The sequence below is a fragment of the Camellia sinensis genome, chromosome 10 (assembly GCF_055761805.1).
Source record: "Camellia sinensis isolate YWXY chromosome 10, ASM5576180v1, whole genome shotgun sequence".
In the NCBI taxonomy this organism is placed as follows: domain Eukaryota; kingdom Viridiplantae; phylum Streptophyta; class Magnoliopsida; order Ericales; family Theaceae; genus Camellia; species Camellia sinensis.
Window position 1 is genome coordinate 172,936,979 of NC_138970.1, and position 13,907 is coordinate 172,950,885.

Consider the following 13,907-nt stretch of genomic DNA (forward strand, 5'->3'; position numbering starts at 1 on the left):
TATGATAAAATGCCAAACATAGTAAGGAAAACACACACAAGGGGGATGTTAAAGCATAAAAACTTACATTTTTACTGACGTCCCGCGAACAGCTACAAAACAAAGTTAGCGAAATATGCATGATTTTATATACAAAATTCTAATGCAACTCACTCATGAAATGAAACTAAAGATTCAGCTTCTAAGATATGACATGTGAATCATCTCAAAAACATGAGGTAGCGTACATAATTACACAGGAATTGATTAAATCCAAAAATACAAACTTAGCCGAATCAAGATGCATAAAACATGGATACAAAGCATGGATATAATATAAAAAAACTATATGATGCTTATGCACAAATAAGAAAAGCAAGTAAGAGAACGAGATAAAAAAAAAAGCGAGGCGGGGAATTATTACAACACTTTTAAATATTACAAACCCAAATAAAATGAGGAGTGGAGAAAACAAATATTACGAAAAAAAAAAATCCTCACAACTCTCAAATTAAAAAGAAAATAGAAATATGCCTCGGAGATCGACTGTCGGAAATGGTCATGTTAGCTGCTAAGATATTGCTTTATTTTGCTCAAAAAATCTCAATTTTGCGAGAGCACTATTCATCGCGGGGGCATTATTCATTGCTGAAAGTACTATTCACCGTGACAGTTACTATTCACCATCTTTGGTAATTATTCATCTTACTAGGCATTTTTCGTTCGCAGTTACTATTCATCGTTGAAGGTACTATTCATCGTTGGGGTTACTATTCACATCCAGAGGTCACTATTCACTGCCGGAGGTTATTATTCATCGTTGATTACTATTCATCCGGTTAGGTCACATCTTTACCAAATTAGGTGGTTCAACTGACCATTTAAAGTGGTAAAATTACAACAATTTATATATAAGTAGTAAATTACAATATTTATTTAAATAATAAATTACAATAGTTTACATACGACAGTAAATTACAACAGATATGTGAGTAATGCAGCCTTCCTGTTAAATCAATAAAGCAGTTATATAAAAAAATAATAAATTACAACGGATATATGAGTGGTGCAGCTTTCCTATTAAAGCAATAAAACAGTTATGAAAAGATATAAAAGAAATATTTAAACAAATTATATCATATTTTAAATTAAATGAAAGTTTGCGAAAATTCACCTTTCGGGGAAATGATGATTTTTTTTGATTTACAAACTTTCTTCTGATCACTCTCAAGGTTGTGGAATGTGTTCTCAATTCTCTATTCAAAATTCGGAATTTCAACTTTAATGGTTGGTTTGGACGTATTGGAAAGAAATGTTTTGTTCGAAAAAATAAATTATCTAATATTTTCTTTTTCCCTCTCTTAAAAAAACTATTTTTTTCTCTTCTTTCTGATCTCTTTTCCTCTCAATTCTCTCTTTTTGATTCTTTCCCTTAATTCTTTTCGCCAATCCTTGCCACTCTCGCTCTCTCATTTTATAGAAAATAAAATCAAGAAAATGACAAAATAACAAGTGATGAAAGGAGCTAATTTCAAAAGGTGCATAGTGATTTTACTGTGCACTGCACAGTAAAATTAGTATGCACTTTACAATATAATAATATATAAAATGTATTATTAGCATAAATATATATACAAATACCTAAAACAATATATAAAACACACACAAATATGTAAAATTATAAAATAACAAAATACGTGGACTAATAAAATATATTTTAGAAGGCCAAATATGTAACAAAATTTGACCAAATCGGGTCTAAAACAAAAGAAACAAAATAAGAAACGGTGGGAAGGCTGGGTTAATTTTCAAAGGAGGAATAATAACTTTATATAATATAATAATATATAAAATATTTAATATTTAATATATATATATATATACAAAAGTATGATGCGTGGGTGAAACCACAACACCTAATAAATTTAATAAAATATTATATATAATAATATAACATAATATGTGTACGGGGAGGAAATAATTCTCCTCGTATAATCCTGTTGACCAAGTCCGCGCTCCTCCGTACGACGTCGCTTTGTCACCTGAAAACACAAACGTGAGCTAGCCGGCGGGTGCGTGCCGGAAACCTCTCCGATGCCTAAGTCAGAAAACTTGACAAATAGACAAAGTTCTATGTTCTCAGAAAGATTGTGTTCAATTACCTCCTCCAAGGTGATGTTTGTAGGCTTTTATAAGTTTCCCGTGGCACAATCCTAGTAGGACTTGTACTTCTTCATGCAGAGTCCTCCTAGGATTCATTCTCCAAAAGATAATGCTTATCCTTTTACACCCTCCCCCACTGCTTAAACCAAGTGGGATGGTTTTCTTCATGGCCGAACTACAACATGACCGAAATAACACTGGCTATGCTGAGCCATATAGAAGGCCGAACTATCCTTAGCTCGGTCATCTCCTCTAACTCATTACTTCGGCTGCCCTGTTCAACCTTGGTGTGCTTAGGTCAACCTTCCCGGTAACAAGTTTTGACCGACCTAACCATAGTACGTGACGACCGGACTAACTCTGAGACCGGCATAACTCCGAGTTGTCTCTGGACCGGAGTAGCTTTACTCCTCCTTGGGCCGGAGTAACTATCTCTTCTTGAGCCGGAGTAAACTCACCTCCATGGGCCGAAGTATTTTTGTTTCCCTAAGGCCGGAGTAACCTTGCCCGCTGCGTTTTGGGCCTCAAAACCCAACTCGAAGCTCGGCCCAATTTTTCCCAAAAATCACCCTCTCAATTGCCCCTTAATCCCATCTGTGCAACATGATTGGGATTACCAGCCTTCTGGCCGAGCTAGAGTTTGTTACGCCTCTTCAGCCGAGCTAAAAAACCCTTTAGCCTTTCCAGCCGAGCTAAAAAAAAAAAACCCTTTAGCCTTTCCAGCCGAGCTAGGTTTATTTCGGGTATCACTATGTCTGGTCAAAACGTCTCTTCAATCATGGCGACTGTAACGCTTCCAATTCCAGTGACACGTGGCAAGTTCTGATAAGCTGTGGCCAACTGTCACGCCGTCCTTCAGAAATTTTGTACTGTTCCCGCTTCTTTTTGCCGCCTTTTTCTCTCTCTCTTTTACACAAAACAGCCTTTTCGATTCTAGAATCATTTACACTATTGCTTTCATCTTCTTTCTGTATCTCTACTTCTTCCATACTCAAGCTTGTGTTGAGCTTGTGCTCTTTTCTTGCTGCCACTGTTTCCGACTCCAGTCTTCCTTCTCTCTTCTCTGGTAAGCAAATCTACCCATCTTGCGATTTTTTTGTTTGTTTTACCATTCGTTTCTGTTTTGCATGCTTTTTGCAATCATTTTTCTTCGTTTATCTGTTCTGCTTTTGTACTTTCTATGAAGAAACCAGTAGAACTTGTATGCGTATGAACTGTTATGTAGAAAAACAAGCCTTAGATCCAAAATCATATTGCGACCGAACTAGGATTCTGTTTGCCCCTACAGGTAGATCTTCTGTAGGCAAGAACCGAACTAGAACTTTAATGCTTCAATGGGTTACCAGAGCCTGACTCACTTTAGCCGAAATAAGACCACCAATTTTTGAATATAAGAAACTAGGAACTTCGGCTATCAACCGAACTAAGCTTTTGGGGCCAAGCCGGTCTTCTTGGTTCCAAAACCGAACTTAGAAAGCCGCCCCTAGAAGCTTGGCCGAAGTAACTTTATTCATTCCACAATTGTTTTTGGTCTTGGGGCTAGACCAGCTTTCTTTAGTTCTTTAGGCCGAACTCAGAAAGCTGCCCCTAGACAAAAAACCGGCCTAGTCTGCTCACGACCGAGCTAACAAACCTTTTGATAAACCGAGGTAGAACCAGGCCAATAAGCCGAAGTAGGATTTGTATATCTTGCTTATAATTTGTAGCGCGGTCCAATCGATCTGTGCTTAACCCCTTTGTTTTCTACCTTGCAGACTTAGGTTGCCCAGGTACTCCTGCGTGTGCTCAACCGAGCTACTGAGCCAAATTTTTGTACCGAAATAATTTATTCGTAATTTATACAACAAATGGGTAAGTATAGATACTTAGTCGAAACCCCTGGTGGCATGGCCGAATTTAGGCAAGACTACCAGATCCCTGACGATGTCCAACTGGAGTTGGCCAAGAAAGATGCTACTCCCTGGGATAATGAAGGCTTCGTCCCATTTACCCTCCAGTCCATAATAGAAACCGGACTGCGGTTTCCCGTCCAACCATTAATTTGTGAGTTTCTTAGACAGACTAGGTTATGTCCTACCCAACTGTCCACCAATACATATCGTATCATAATGGGAATAGCCGCATTAAACCATCAAACCGGACTAAATCTTGGCCTAGCCGAAATATTACATCAGTATTCCATCGGCTCGAAGAATGCTGGGTGGGTCTACTACCTTAGAATTCGCCGTCGCCGAGAGAAGATAATTAAGCACACTCCAGACAAAGATCTTAACGATGATGATTTCCTTTGGGTCTCTGGGAATTTTGAGGATTTTCAAGCTCAAATTCCTGGCCGACCTATAAATTGGAAAATGGGAGAGCCTGGTAATTTTACTTCGGTCTTCTGCTTTGTGTGCTATCTCGGTTGTTAAGTCTACTAGCCGAACTAACACTTCTTTTTTGCAGATTTCGCCCATCTCCATTCCTTGTATAGCTATCCTAACCTCGGCGTTTTGCGAGCCGCATTTCGGGTTAAAGAAAGAGGTTGGGCCAAGCTTTTAAATTTCGAACCGACCTACCGTTACAGCGGTCGACGGAAAGCGAAGGTAACCGATTTTCTTCTCGAGGAAGCACCGGAGCCAGACCCAACTTTGCCCGAGATAAGACTTGTTCCATTAACCGCTGAGGAAGAAATGGCCAAGAAGAGCAGAGTCAGGGCCCTTCTAACTTCAACAACTAGAGCCGAAGTAACACCAACTACTGAGGTGCAGCCTGCCGTCGTGGCCCTTCCTTCACAACGGCCTTCTTCATCTCGCCCATCCAAACGCGCCCGATCTACGTCAGCCGAACAACAACTTGTTGATGAAGTCGAAACTGTCCCCCAAAGTCCTCATCCTGCGTCCCAACCAGAGCAAACGGACCGAGTTCGATCTCCGAAGTGGGCTCCGCCTTTGATTTTCAATGACCGAAATATCAAAGCCACTGACTCGGTCGTGGCTGAAAAAGACCACCAACTGGCCTTTAATCTGGCCAAAAGTGTGTGCCTCCCTAAGGACATGGAGCACCACTTGAAGCAACTGAACACCGAAGTGAAATCAATTCGGTCTGCATCCAAGTCTATGATCTTGGTAAGTAGCTCTGTCTGTCTTTTCCTGTCTAAAATTTTTTTTCAACTATTACTTCGGCTGAGATGAGATTTTTGTTTTGCCAGGCCTTGCAAAAGAACAATGTCACTTATAGGAAAGTCCAAGAACTCCGAAAAACCACCAGACAGGCGATGGTGGAAGCCGAAGCAAAGTCGGCCGAACTACTACAAGCCGAAAAGAGAATGGCCGAGCTAGAGGCGGAGAACGGCCGTCTTGCCGATCTAGTCAATTCGGCGGAAGCGGAGAAGCAGAAAGCTGCCATCATTATGAAGGACAAGTACTTGCGGGAGTTGTTGAAACTTGAGAAGAGGAAGGACGCCGAAATAAGCGAACTGAAAGAGAACATGGAGGCGGTCGACAAGGGGGGGTACAAGCGAGGTTTCAAGGAGGCAGAGGTGGCCTACGTCAAGCAATGCGATGCCGCCAAGGAGCTCTTCTTCAAGTGCGGCTGGAGGGCGGCTGTGGAGAAGCTCGGTCATGGTCAGGAGACCGAGGTCTTCAACCCTCCAGAGTACTTTATACCGAAGTCCCTTGCGGGGTTTGCGGATGCCATGCAGCAGCAATTCCTTGAAGGTTCGGACACTGACGAAGATTCTGCTTCTGAGGATACTCCGGTTGAGAACGTGGATCAGATAGATCGGCCGGAGTCCAGAGTTGAAGATCTGACTATTGAACAGCCGAATGAAACTGTGGCTCCGGTCGATGCCACTATTGTGACTGAAGGAGTCCTGCCGCCAGAGACCGGTCTTCCAGCTGACACTGATGCGGCCTTTGATGCCGAGATAGATGAACTTTTCTCTTAAATTTGTACTTTTTTTTTTTTTTTTTTTTTTTTTTTTTTTTTTTTTTTTTGGTAACCGAACTAAGCCCCCTTGTACTGACTTCTTTTTGAATGAAAATTTTACTGCAACTCTTATTCTGGTTATTGTGTGTATGCTTGCATTTTTACTGTCTTCTATTACTCCAGTGTTGTTTCGGTTTGTGGTTGGTTAAACTTATACTTACCAGCCAACCACTCCTTAACCGACATAATTATTTCGGCTTAGGAGTACTAGGTGTTGTTTAATCCAGCCAACCACTCTTCAGCCTTACACTTACTTCGGCTGAAGAGTAACAAGTGTTGGTTTATTCCAGCCAACCACTCTTCAGCCTTACACTTACTTCGGCTGAAGAGTAACAAGAGTTGGTTTATTCCAGCCAACCACTCTTCAGCCTTACACTTACTTCGGCTGAAGAGTAACAAGAGTTGGTTTATTCCAGCCAACCACTCTTCAGCCTTACACTTACTTCGGCTGAAGAGTAACAAGAGTTGGTTTATTCCAGCCAACCACTCTTCAGCCTTACACTTACTTCGGCTGAAGAGTAACAAGAGTTGGTTTATTCCAGCCAACCACTCTTCAGCCTTACACTTTCTTCGGCTGAAGAGTAACAAGAGTTGGTTTATTCCAGCCAACCACTCTTCAGCCTTACACTTACTTCGGCTGAAGAGTAACAAGAGTTGGTTTATTCCAGCCAACCACTCTTTAGCCTTACACTTACTTCGGCTGAAGAGTAACAAGGGTTGGTTTATTCCAGCCAACCACTCTTCAGCCTTACACTTTCTTCGGCTGAAGAGTAACAAGAGTTGGTTTATTCCAGCCAACCACTCTTTAGCCTTACACTTACTTCGGCTGAAGAGTAACAAGAGTTGGTTTATTCCAGCCAACCACTCTTCAGCCTTACACTTACTTCGGCTGAAGAGTAACAAGAGTTGGTTTATTCCAGCCAACCACTCTTCAGCCTTACACTTTCTTCGGCTGAAGAGTAACAAGAGTTGGTTTATTCCAGCCAACCACTCTTTAGCCTTACACTTACTTCGGCTGAAGAGTAACAAGGGTTGGTTTATTCCAGCCAACCACTCTTTAGCCTTACACTTACTTCGGCTGAAGAGTAACAAGAGTTGGTTTATTCCAGCCAACCACTCTTCAGCCTTACACTTTCTTCGGCTGAAGAGTAACAAGAGTTGGTTTATTCCAGCCAACCACTCTTTAGCCTTACACTTACTTCGGCTGAAGAGTAACAAGGGTTGGTTTATTCCAGCCAACCACTCTTTAGCCTTACACTTACTTCGGCTGAAGAGTAACAAGAGTTGGTTTATTCCAGCCAACCTCTAAGTTAGTTTGTCCAGCTAACTTCGAATAACATGTTTGTAATATACTTAAGTCTTGAAAGCTAACTTTTTTTTAAAGAGTAATTTGTGCCAAAAAGAATTTCTTATTTTATTGAAGGAAGAGAAAATTACATGTTTGAAAAAGAAAAGCTAAAAGTAGAATAACTTGAGATTGGCCGTATTCCATGGCCTAGGGATTGCCTTGCCATCCTTGTCTTCTAGGTGGTATGCCCCTTTGCCTGCTAATCCAACCACCTTATAAGGACCTTCCCAATTTGGCCCTAACTTGCCATCTCCTGGGATTAAGGTGTTTCCCATTACTTTGCGTAGTACCCAATCCCCAATCTTGAATTGTCTTGGATGAACCTTTTTGCTGTATTTTCTGATTAACTCTCGTTGATATGAGGCGATGTGGACTAGCGCTCTTTCTCTTCTTTCTTCTGCAAGGTTGAGTTCTAAGGCTATGGCTTCTCCATTTAAGTCTGGATCAAAATTTTCGCTTCGAATTGTGGGGAGGCCAACTTCGAGTGGGATTACTGCCTCCATTCCATAGGCTAAGGAGAATGGTGTTTCTCCAGTTGATCGCCGAGGTGTGGTGCGGTAAGCCCATAAAACATGAGGAAGTTCGTCCGCCCACTTGCCTTTTGCTTTCTCTAGCCTTTTCTTTAGTCCATCCAAGACGACTTTATTTGATGCTTCAGCCTGCCCATTTGCTTGAGGATATGCCGGTGTGGAATTGTAGAACTCTATCTTGTATTCTTCACAAAAGCTTCTAAAGATCCTGCCGTCGAACTGAGTTCCATTGTCTGAGATCAGTGCTTTTGGTATGCCAAATCGAGTGATAATATTCTGCCAAACAAACTTCTTCACATCTTTCTCTTTGATTGACGCCAGTGCTTCTGCTTCTACCCACTTTGTGAAGTAGTCAGTTGCTGCGAGAAAGAATTTTCTGCCCCCTGGTGCTGTTGGAAGTGGTCCTACTATGTCCAAGCCCCACATTGCGAAAGGCCATGGGCTAGTTAAGGGTAGGAGTTCTCTTGCTGGTTGATGTATTTGGTGCGCGAATTTCTGGCATTTTTCACACTTCTTCACATATTTCTCTGAGTCTGCTTGCATATATGGCCACCAATATCCTTGTGAAATAGCCCTGTAAGCGAGCGACCTTCCCCCTTGATGACTTCCACATACCCCTTCATGTATTTCGAACAGGAAGGCTTCTACTTTGCTGGGATGAACGCATTTGAGGTAAGGCCCAGAGAATGACTTCTTGTATAATGCCAAAGATGGAGATAGCCAAAATCGTTGCGACTTTGCCCTTATTGTGTTGGCTTCTTTTTTCTCTGCTGGTAGGATGCCGTCTTTTAGGAACAGGATGATGGGATCCATCCATGAAGGGCCTAATTCAGTGCAGTATACGTCTTCTGCTTCGGGATCTTCTATGCTTGGTCTTGGTAAGAAGTCGATGAGTAATGGATGGGGGATTGATGTATCTGCCATTGAGGCCAGGCCTGCTAGCTCGTCTGCTCGGCTGTTTTCCTCCCTGCCAATTTGTTCTATCCTTACCACATCAAACTTCTTGATCTCCGTTCTGACTAACTCTTGGTATTTGGCCATTCTGTCGTCCTTTGCTTCGTATTCGCCAGAAATTTGATTTACCACCAGCAGAGAGTCACTGTATACCATTAGTTCGGCTGCTTTCATGAAGTGTGCTGACTTGAGTCCTGCGATGAGCGCCTCATACTCCGCTTCATTGTTGGATGCTGGGAAGCCAAGGTTGATTGCTTGCTCTATAACCAGACCGTCTGGAGAGATGAGGACTATGCCAAGCCCTGCGCCATGTCGGTTGGATGCGCCATCCACAAAGAGCTTCCACATCTCTCCAACGAATAATTTCCAACAAGTGGAGGGATCAGATGATGCCGTGAGGTCTAGAATGGTGTTCTCTTCAAGGTCCATGTTGGCTATCTGTCCTTTGTCTTCTGTTTGAACTGTTGGTGAGCCTCTGCCTGTCTTTTCCTTGCTATCCTTAGCATGGTCAGCCCTGGTGCTTGATTGACTACCTCCTACTAGGGGTTGCGCTATTCCGGCGTCAACTTCCGTCCCTAGTTTGGTTGATGGACTGTTTTCCACTAGGGGTTGCGCTATTCCGGCGTCAACTTCCGTCCCTAGTTCGGTTGTGTCAGTCAGGTCGACTGGGCAGATATGATGACTTCCAGGAGTGAATTCTGCGATGAAGTCTGCCAAGGACTGTGCTTTTATTGCGGTTTTAGGTTGGAATTTGACGTCGAATTGTCCCAATTCTACTGCCCACTTCAGAATTCGCCCGCTAAAGTTTGCTCTTTCGAACAGAGCTTTCAGTGGAAAGGCTGTGAGGACAATTATGGTGTGGGCGTGAAAGTAATGTGCCAACTTTCTGGATGCCATCATTAATGCTAATGCTAGTTTCTCTAAGGGTAAGTACCTTGTTTCGGCTCCCAACAATGTCTTGCTGACATAGAAGATGGGCAAGTGTTGTATTCCTTCTGCACGAACCAATACTGCACTAACTGCATGTTGAGAAACTGCCAGGTACAAAAAGAGGTCTTCACCATGCACTGGAGTGACGAGTAGTGGTGGAGAAGACATGTATTCTTTTAAGCTTTCCAGAGCTCGGTCGCATTCTTCATCCCACTCAAACTTGGCTTTTAAAGCTTGGAAGAATGGTCGTAGTCTGTCTGACGACCTGCTTATGAACCGGTTGAGTGCAGCCGCCATGCCAGTGAGATGCTGCACTTCTTTGACTGAGTTTGGTCTCTCCAACTCCTGGATTGCTTTGATCTGAGAGGGGTCCGCTTCTATACCTCGGTTGGTCACCAGGAAGCCCAAGAATTTGCCCGATCCAACTCCGAATGCGCATTTAGATGCGTTGAGGCGCAGCTTGTGTTTCTTGAGGATCTGGAACATCTCGCCTAGATCCTTAAGATGGTCATTCTCATCCTTGCTTTTGACCACCATGTCGTCGATGTAAGCCTCCATTGTTCTGCCTAACAATGGTTCAAACATCTTGGTGACCATCCTTTGGAACGTCGCCCCTGCGTTCTTTAGGCCAAAGGGCATGACCTTATAGCAATATAACCCCCGTGGTGTTGTGAAGGATGTGACCTCCTGGTCTGGTTCATGCATGGCGATCTGGTGGTAGCCTCTGTATGCATCCAAAAAGCTAAGTCGGTTATGTCCTGCCGTTAAGTCCACCAGCTGATCTATCCTTGGTAGAGGGAAGCTATCTTTTGGGCATGCTTTGTTGACTGTTTTGTAGTCGACGCAGACACGCCATTTACCATTCTTTTTTGGCACTACCACTGTGTTGGAGATCCATCTTGGGTAGTGTACCTCTCTTATTGCTCCTGCCTCCAGCAGGTTGCCTACCTCTTCTGCCACTATTTCGGCGTGGTGGAGTGCCGATCTGCGTGTGCGTTGAATGACTGGTCTGGCGGAGGGGTGGACATTGAGTTGGTGACTAATGAAGTTTGGATCAATACCTGGCATATCGTATGGCGTCCAGGCAAACACTTCGATATTAGAGGTCAAGAATTCCAAGACCTCTATCCTCTCAGCGCTGGATAACGTTGAGCCAAGCAAGAAGAACTTATCCGGGTTCTTCTCATCTATCTTCACCTCAACCAAGTCCTCCACCGCTTTCTGATTAGCCTCTTTGCCGACGTCCGCGAACAGTTCATTACTTTCTGGTTCTTCCACCGAATGAACATATCCTTTGGCAGCTCGGCTTCCATTCACTGTGGCGAAGCATTGTTTTGACATGATTTGATCGCCATAGACTTCTTCAATTATGCCGGTGTCGTTAGGGAACCTCATTACCTGATGGTATGATGATGCAACCGAACGCATGGCATGCAGCCATGTCCTGCCCAGGATGATATTGTATGTGGAGGGGACCTTCAACACCCAGAACTCTACTTGTTTTGTAACACTCCCTGCTCTGACTGGGAGGATTATTTTGCCGACAGGCCATTCTGGCATGGAGTTAAATCCAATCAGGGGAGAAACTGCAGGTGCCAAGTCTTTGTCTTGTAGCTTTAGTTGCTTGAATGTGTCGTAATACATAATCTCACATGAACTACCCTGGTCAATCAGAATCCGCTTGACGTCAAAATCCTTGACTCGGAGAGTGACAACCAGGGCATCATTATGGGGGCAGTAAATTCGTTCTAAGTCTTTATCTGAAAAGGACATGACGTTTGTTGCCTCCGTCCTCCCCTTCTTGATGGTGGGTTGGGCACTTAGTACTTCCCTAAAGTACTCAGCTTTTTTGATTGAACCTTTGAGCTCACATACGCGCTCAGGTTCAAAAACTCCATGAATTACATTGATTATACCTTGGGGAGGGGCGTCGATTGGCATTCTGTTAGGATGGTCATCATGATCCTGGGGGGCCGGTTGCGCTCCTCCTTCAATGTATTGGTCCAAGTGGCCTGCTGCCACCAATTCTTCCAAATGCTGTCTTAGGGGCATGCAATTCTCAGTTCGGTGCCCCTTTTCTTTGTGGAAGGTGCACCGTGATCTGTCGTCGTAGTTCTTCTGAGCTTCCCCTAGCTTGGCTGGCCACTTAACAAATGGCTCGTCTTTTATTTCGCTCAGGATCCGATATATTGGTTTTTTAAACACCGTGGTTATGGCAGTGCGGATTCTCAGCCATCTTTTGTCTGGATCTTCTCCGTTATCTCGTCTGCCACGCCCGTTCTTGTTACTTCGGTCCACCGTATTAACCTTTGCTGAGGTTTTCTTTTCTGGCACCGCAGTCGCACTTGATTTTGCCTTGGCACGTGCGCCATCCTCTTCTACCCTGATGTGCTGATGCACTCTCTCCATCAGGGCCTCCATGGTGAGGGGTGGTGTCATTGTAATTGAATCCCTTAGTCGGTGTCCTACTGGTAGGCCTCTCTTATATTGCGCAATGGCCAGATTGGTGGGGCAGTCTCCAATCTGGTTGAATGTCTCCCAGTAGCGACTGTTGTAAGATCTGAGGGTTTCTTTCTCACCCATGTCGATGGAGAGTAACTGGTCTATCTCCACCGGTGTTTTAGTATTTGTTCGAAACCTTGTTACGAACGCTTCTGCCAATTGGGCCCAGGAGGCTATGCTGCCCTCTGGGAGTTTTTCGAACCAAGTCAAGCCTAAGTCGCCCAGACTTGATGGGAAGAGTATGCACATTAGGGCCTCGTTTCGCCTGTATACAGCCATGACTTGGCGAAAGTGGCTCAGGTGAGAATACGGATCCGTCTTCCCTTCATATGTATTGAACTTCGGCTGAAGGAAGCCTGATGGTAGGGGTGCGTTTTCGATCGCTGGGACAAACGGCGAAGTCTGTAGTCTTGCCAATACCTTGTCCGCTGGTTCGTAGGCCAGTCGCGGTATTGGCATTCCAACCTCGACGCTTCCGTGCGTCCGAGGAGCCAACCGTTGTAAGGCCGAAATTCGGTGTGGATCCTTTGCCCTGGCATCCTCCTTGCATCGTGCTTTTTCTTCGAGCACGGTTCGTAAGTCGGATGATCGGGGTAAGTCCGTTTGTCTAGATCTGGTTTGGTGCGAGTGCGAAGGCCAATACGTGCTCCCTTCAGTGTATGATCTTTCGGACCTCGTCCTCTCAGGCCTGGAGTGACGAGTTCTGGAAGATAAGGAGTGAGTGTCGCCTGTCCTAAGGCTTCTGCTCTCTCCCTGGGAGGGTGTAGTGTTCCTACTACGATTCTCTGAGTGGCGAGGGGGCGTTTTGTGCTTGCGCCCCTCTTCTGTCGCCACATCTTTGGTCTTCATCTGGCGTTTCAAGGCCTCCATATCCGCCGCCATTCTTCGGATTAGTTCATCTTGCTCCTTTACGCGATCTTCCAAGGCTTGAGGATCAATCCTCCTCCTTTGTCTGTCAGGACTTTGAGAATGGCGAGGGCTGTTATTCCGCCTTCCCCTGCCACTCCTCCTGGAGTTATGTTGCTGGGGTTCTAGATCTCCCATTGGAGGGACAGGGGGTAATCCTTCCCGCCTTGCGCCCCCTTCTGGTGTTAACCCGTCGACGGCGGACTGTGGTGGTTCTTCAATGTGTGCCATTGATTTGAGAAAAAAGGAGAAGCTTGGTCAAGAGGTTTTTGTTCTTGTCTGTTCTTCCCACAGACGGCGCCAATTGTACGGGGAGGAAATAATTCTCCTCGTATAATCCTGTTGACCAAGTCCGCGCTCCTCCGTACGACGTCGCTTTGTCACCTGAAAACACAAACGTGAGCTAGCCGGCGGGTGCGTGCCGGAAACCTCTCCGATGCCTAAGTCAGAAAACTTGACAAATAGACAAAGTTCTATGTTCTCAGAAAGATTGTGTTCAATTACCTCCTCCAAGGTGATGTTTGTAGGCTTTTATAAGTTTCCCGTGGCACAATCCTAGTAGGACTTGTACTTCTTCATGCAGAGTCCTCCTAGGATTCATTCTCCAAAAGATAATGCTTATCCTT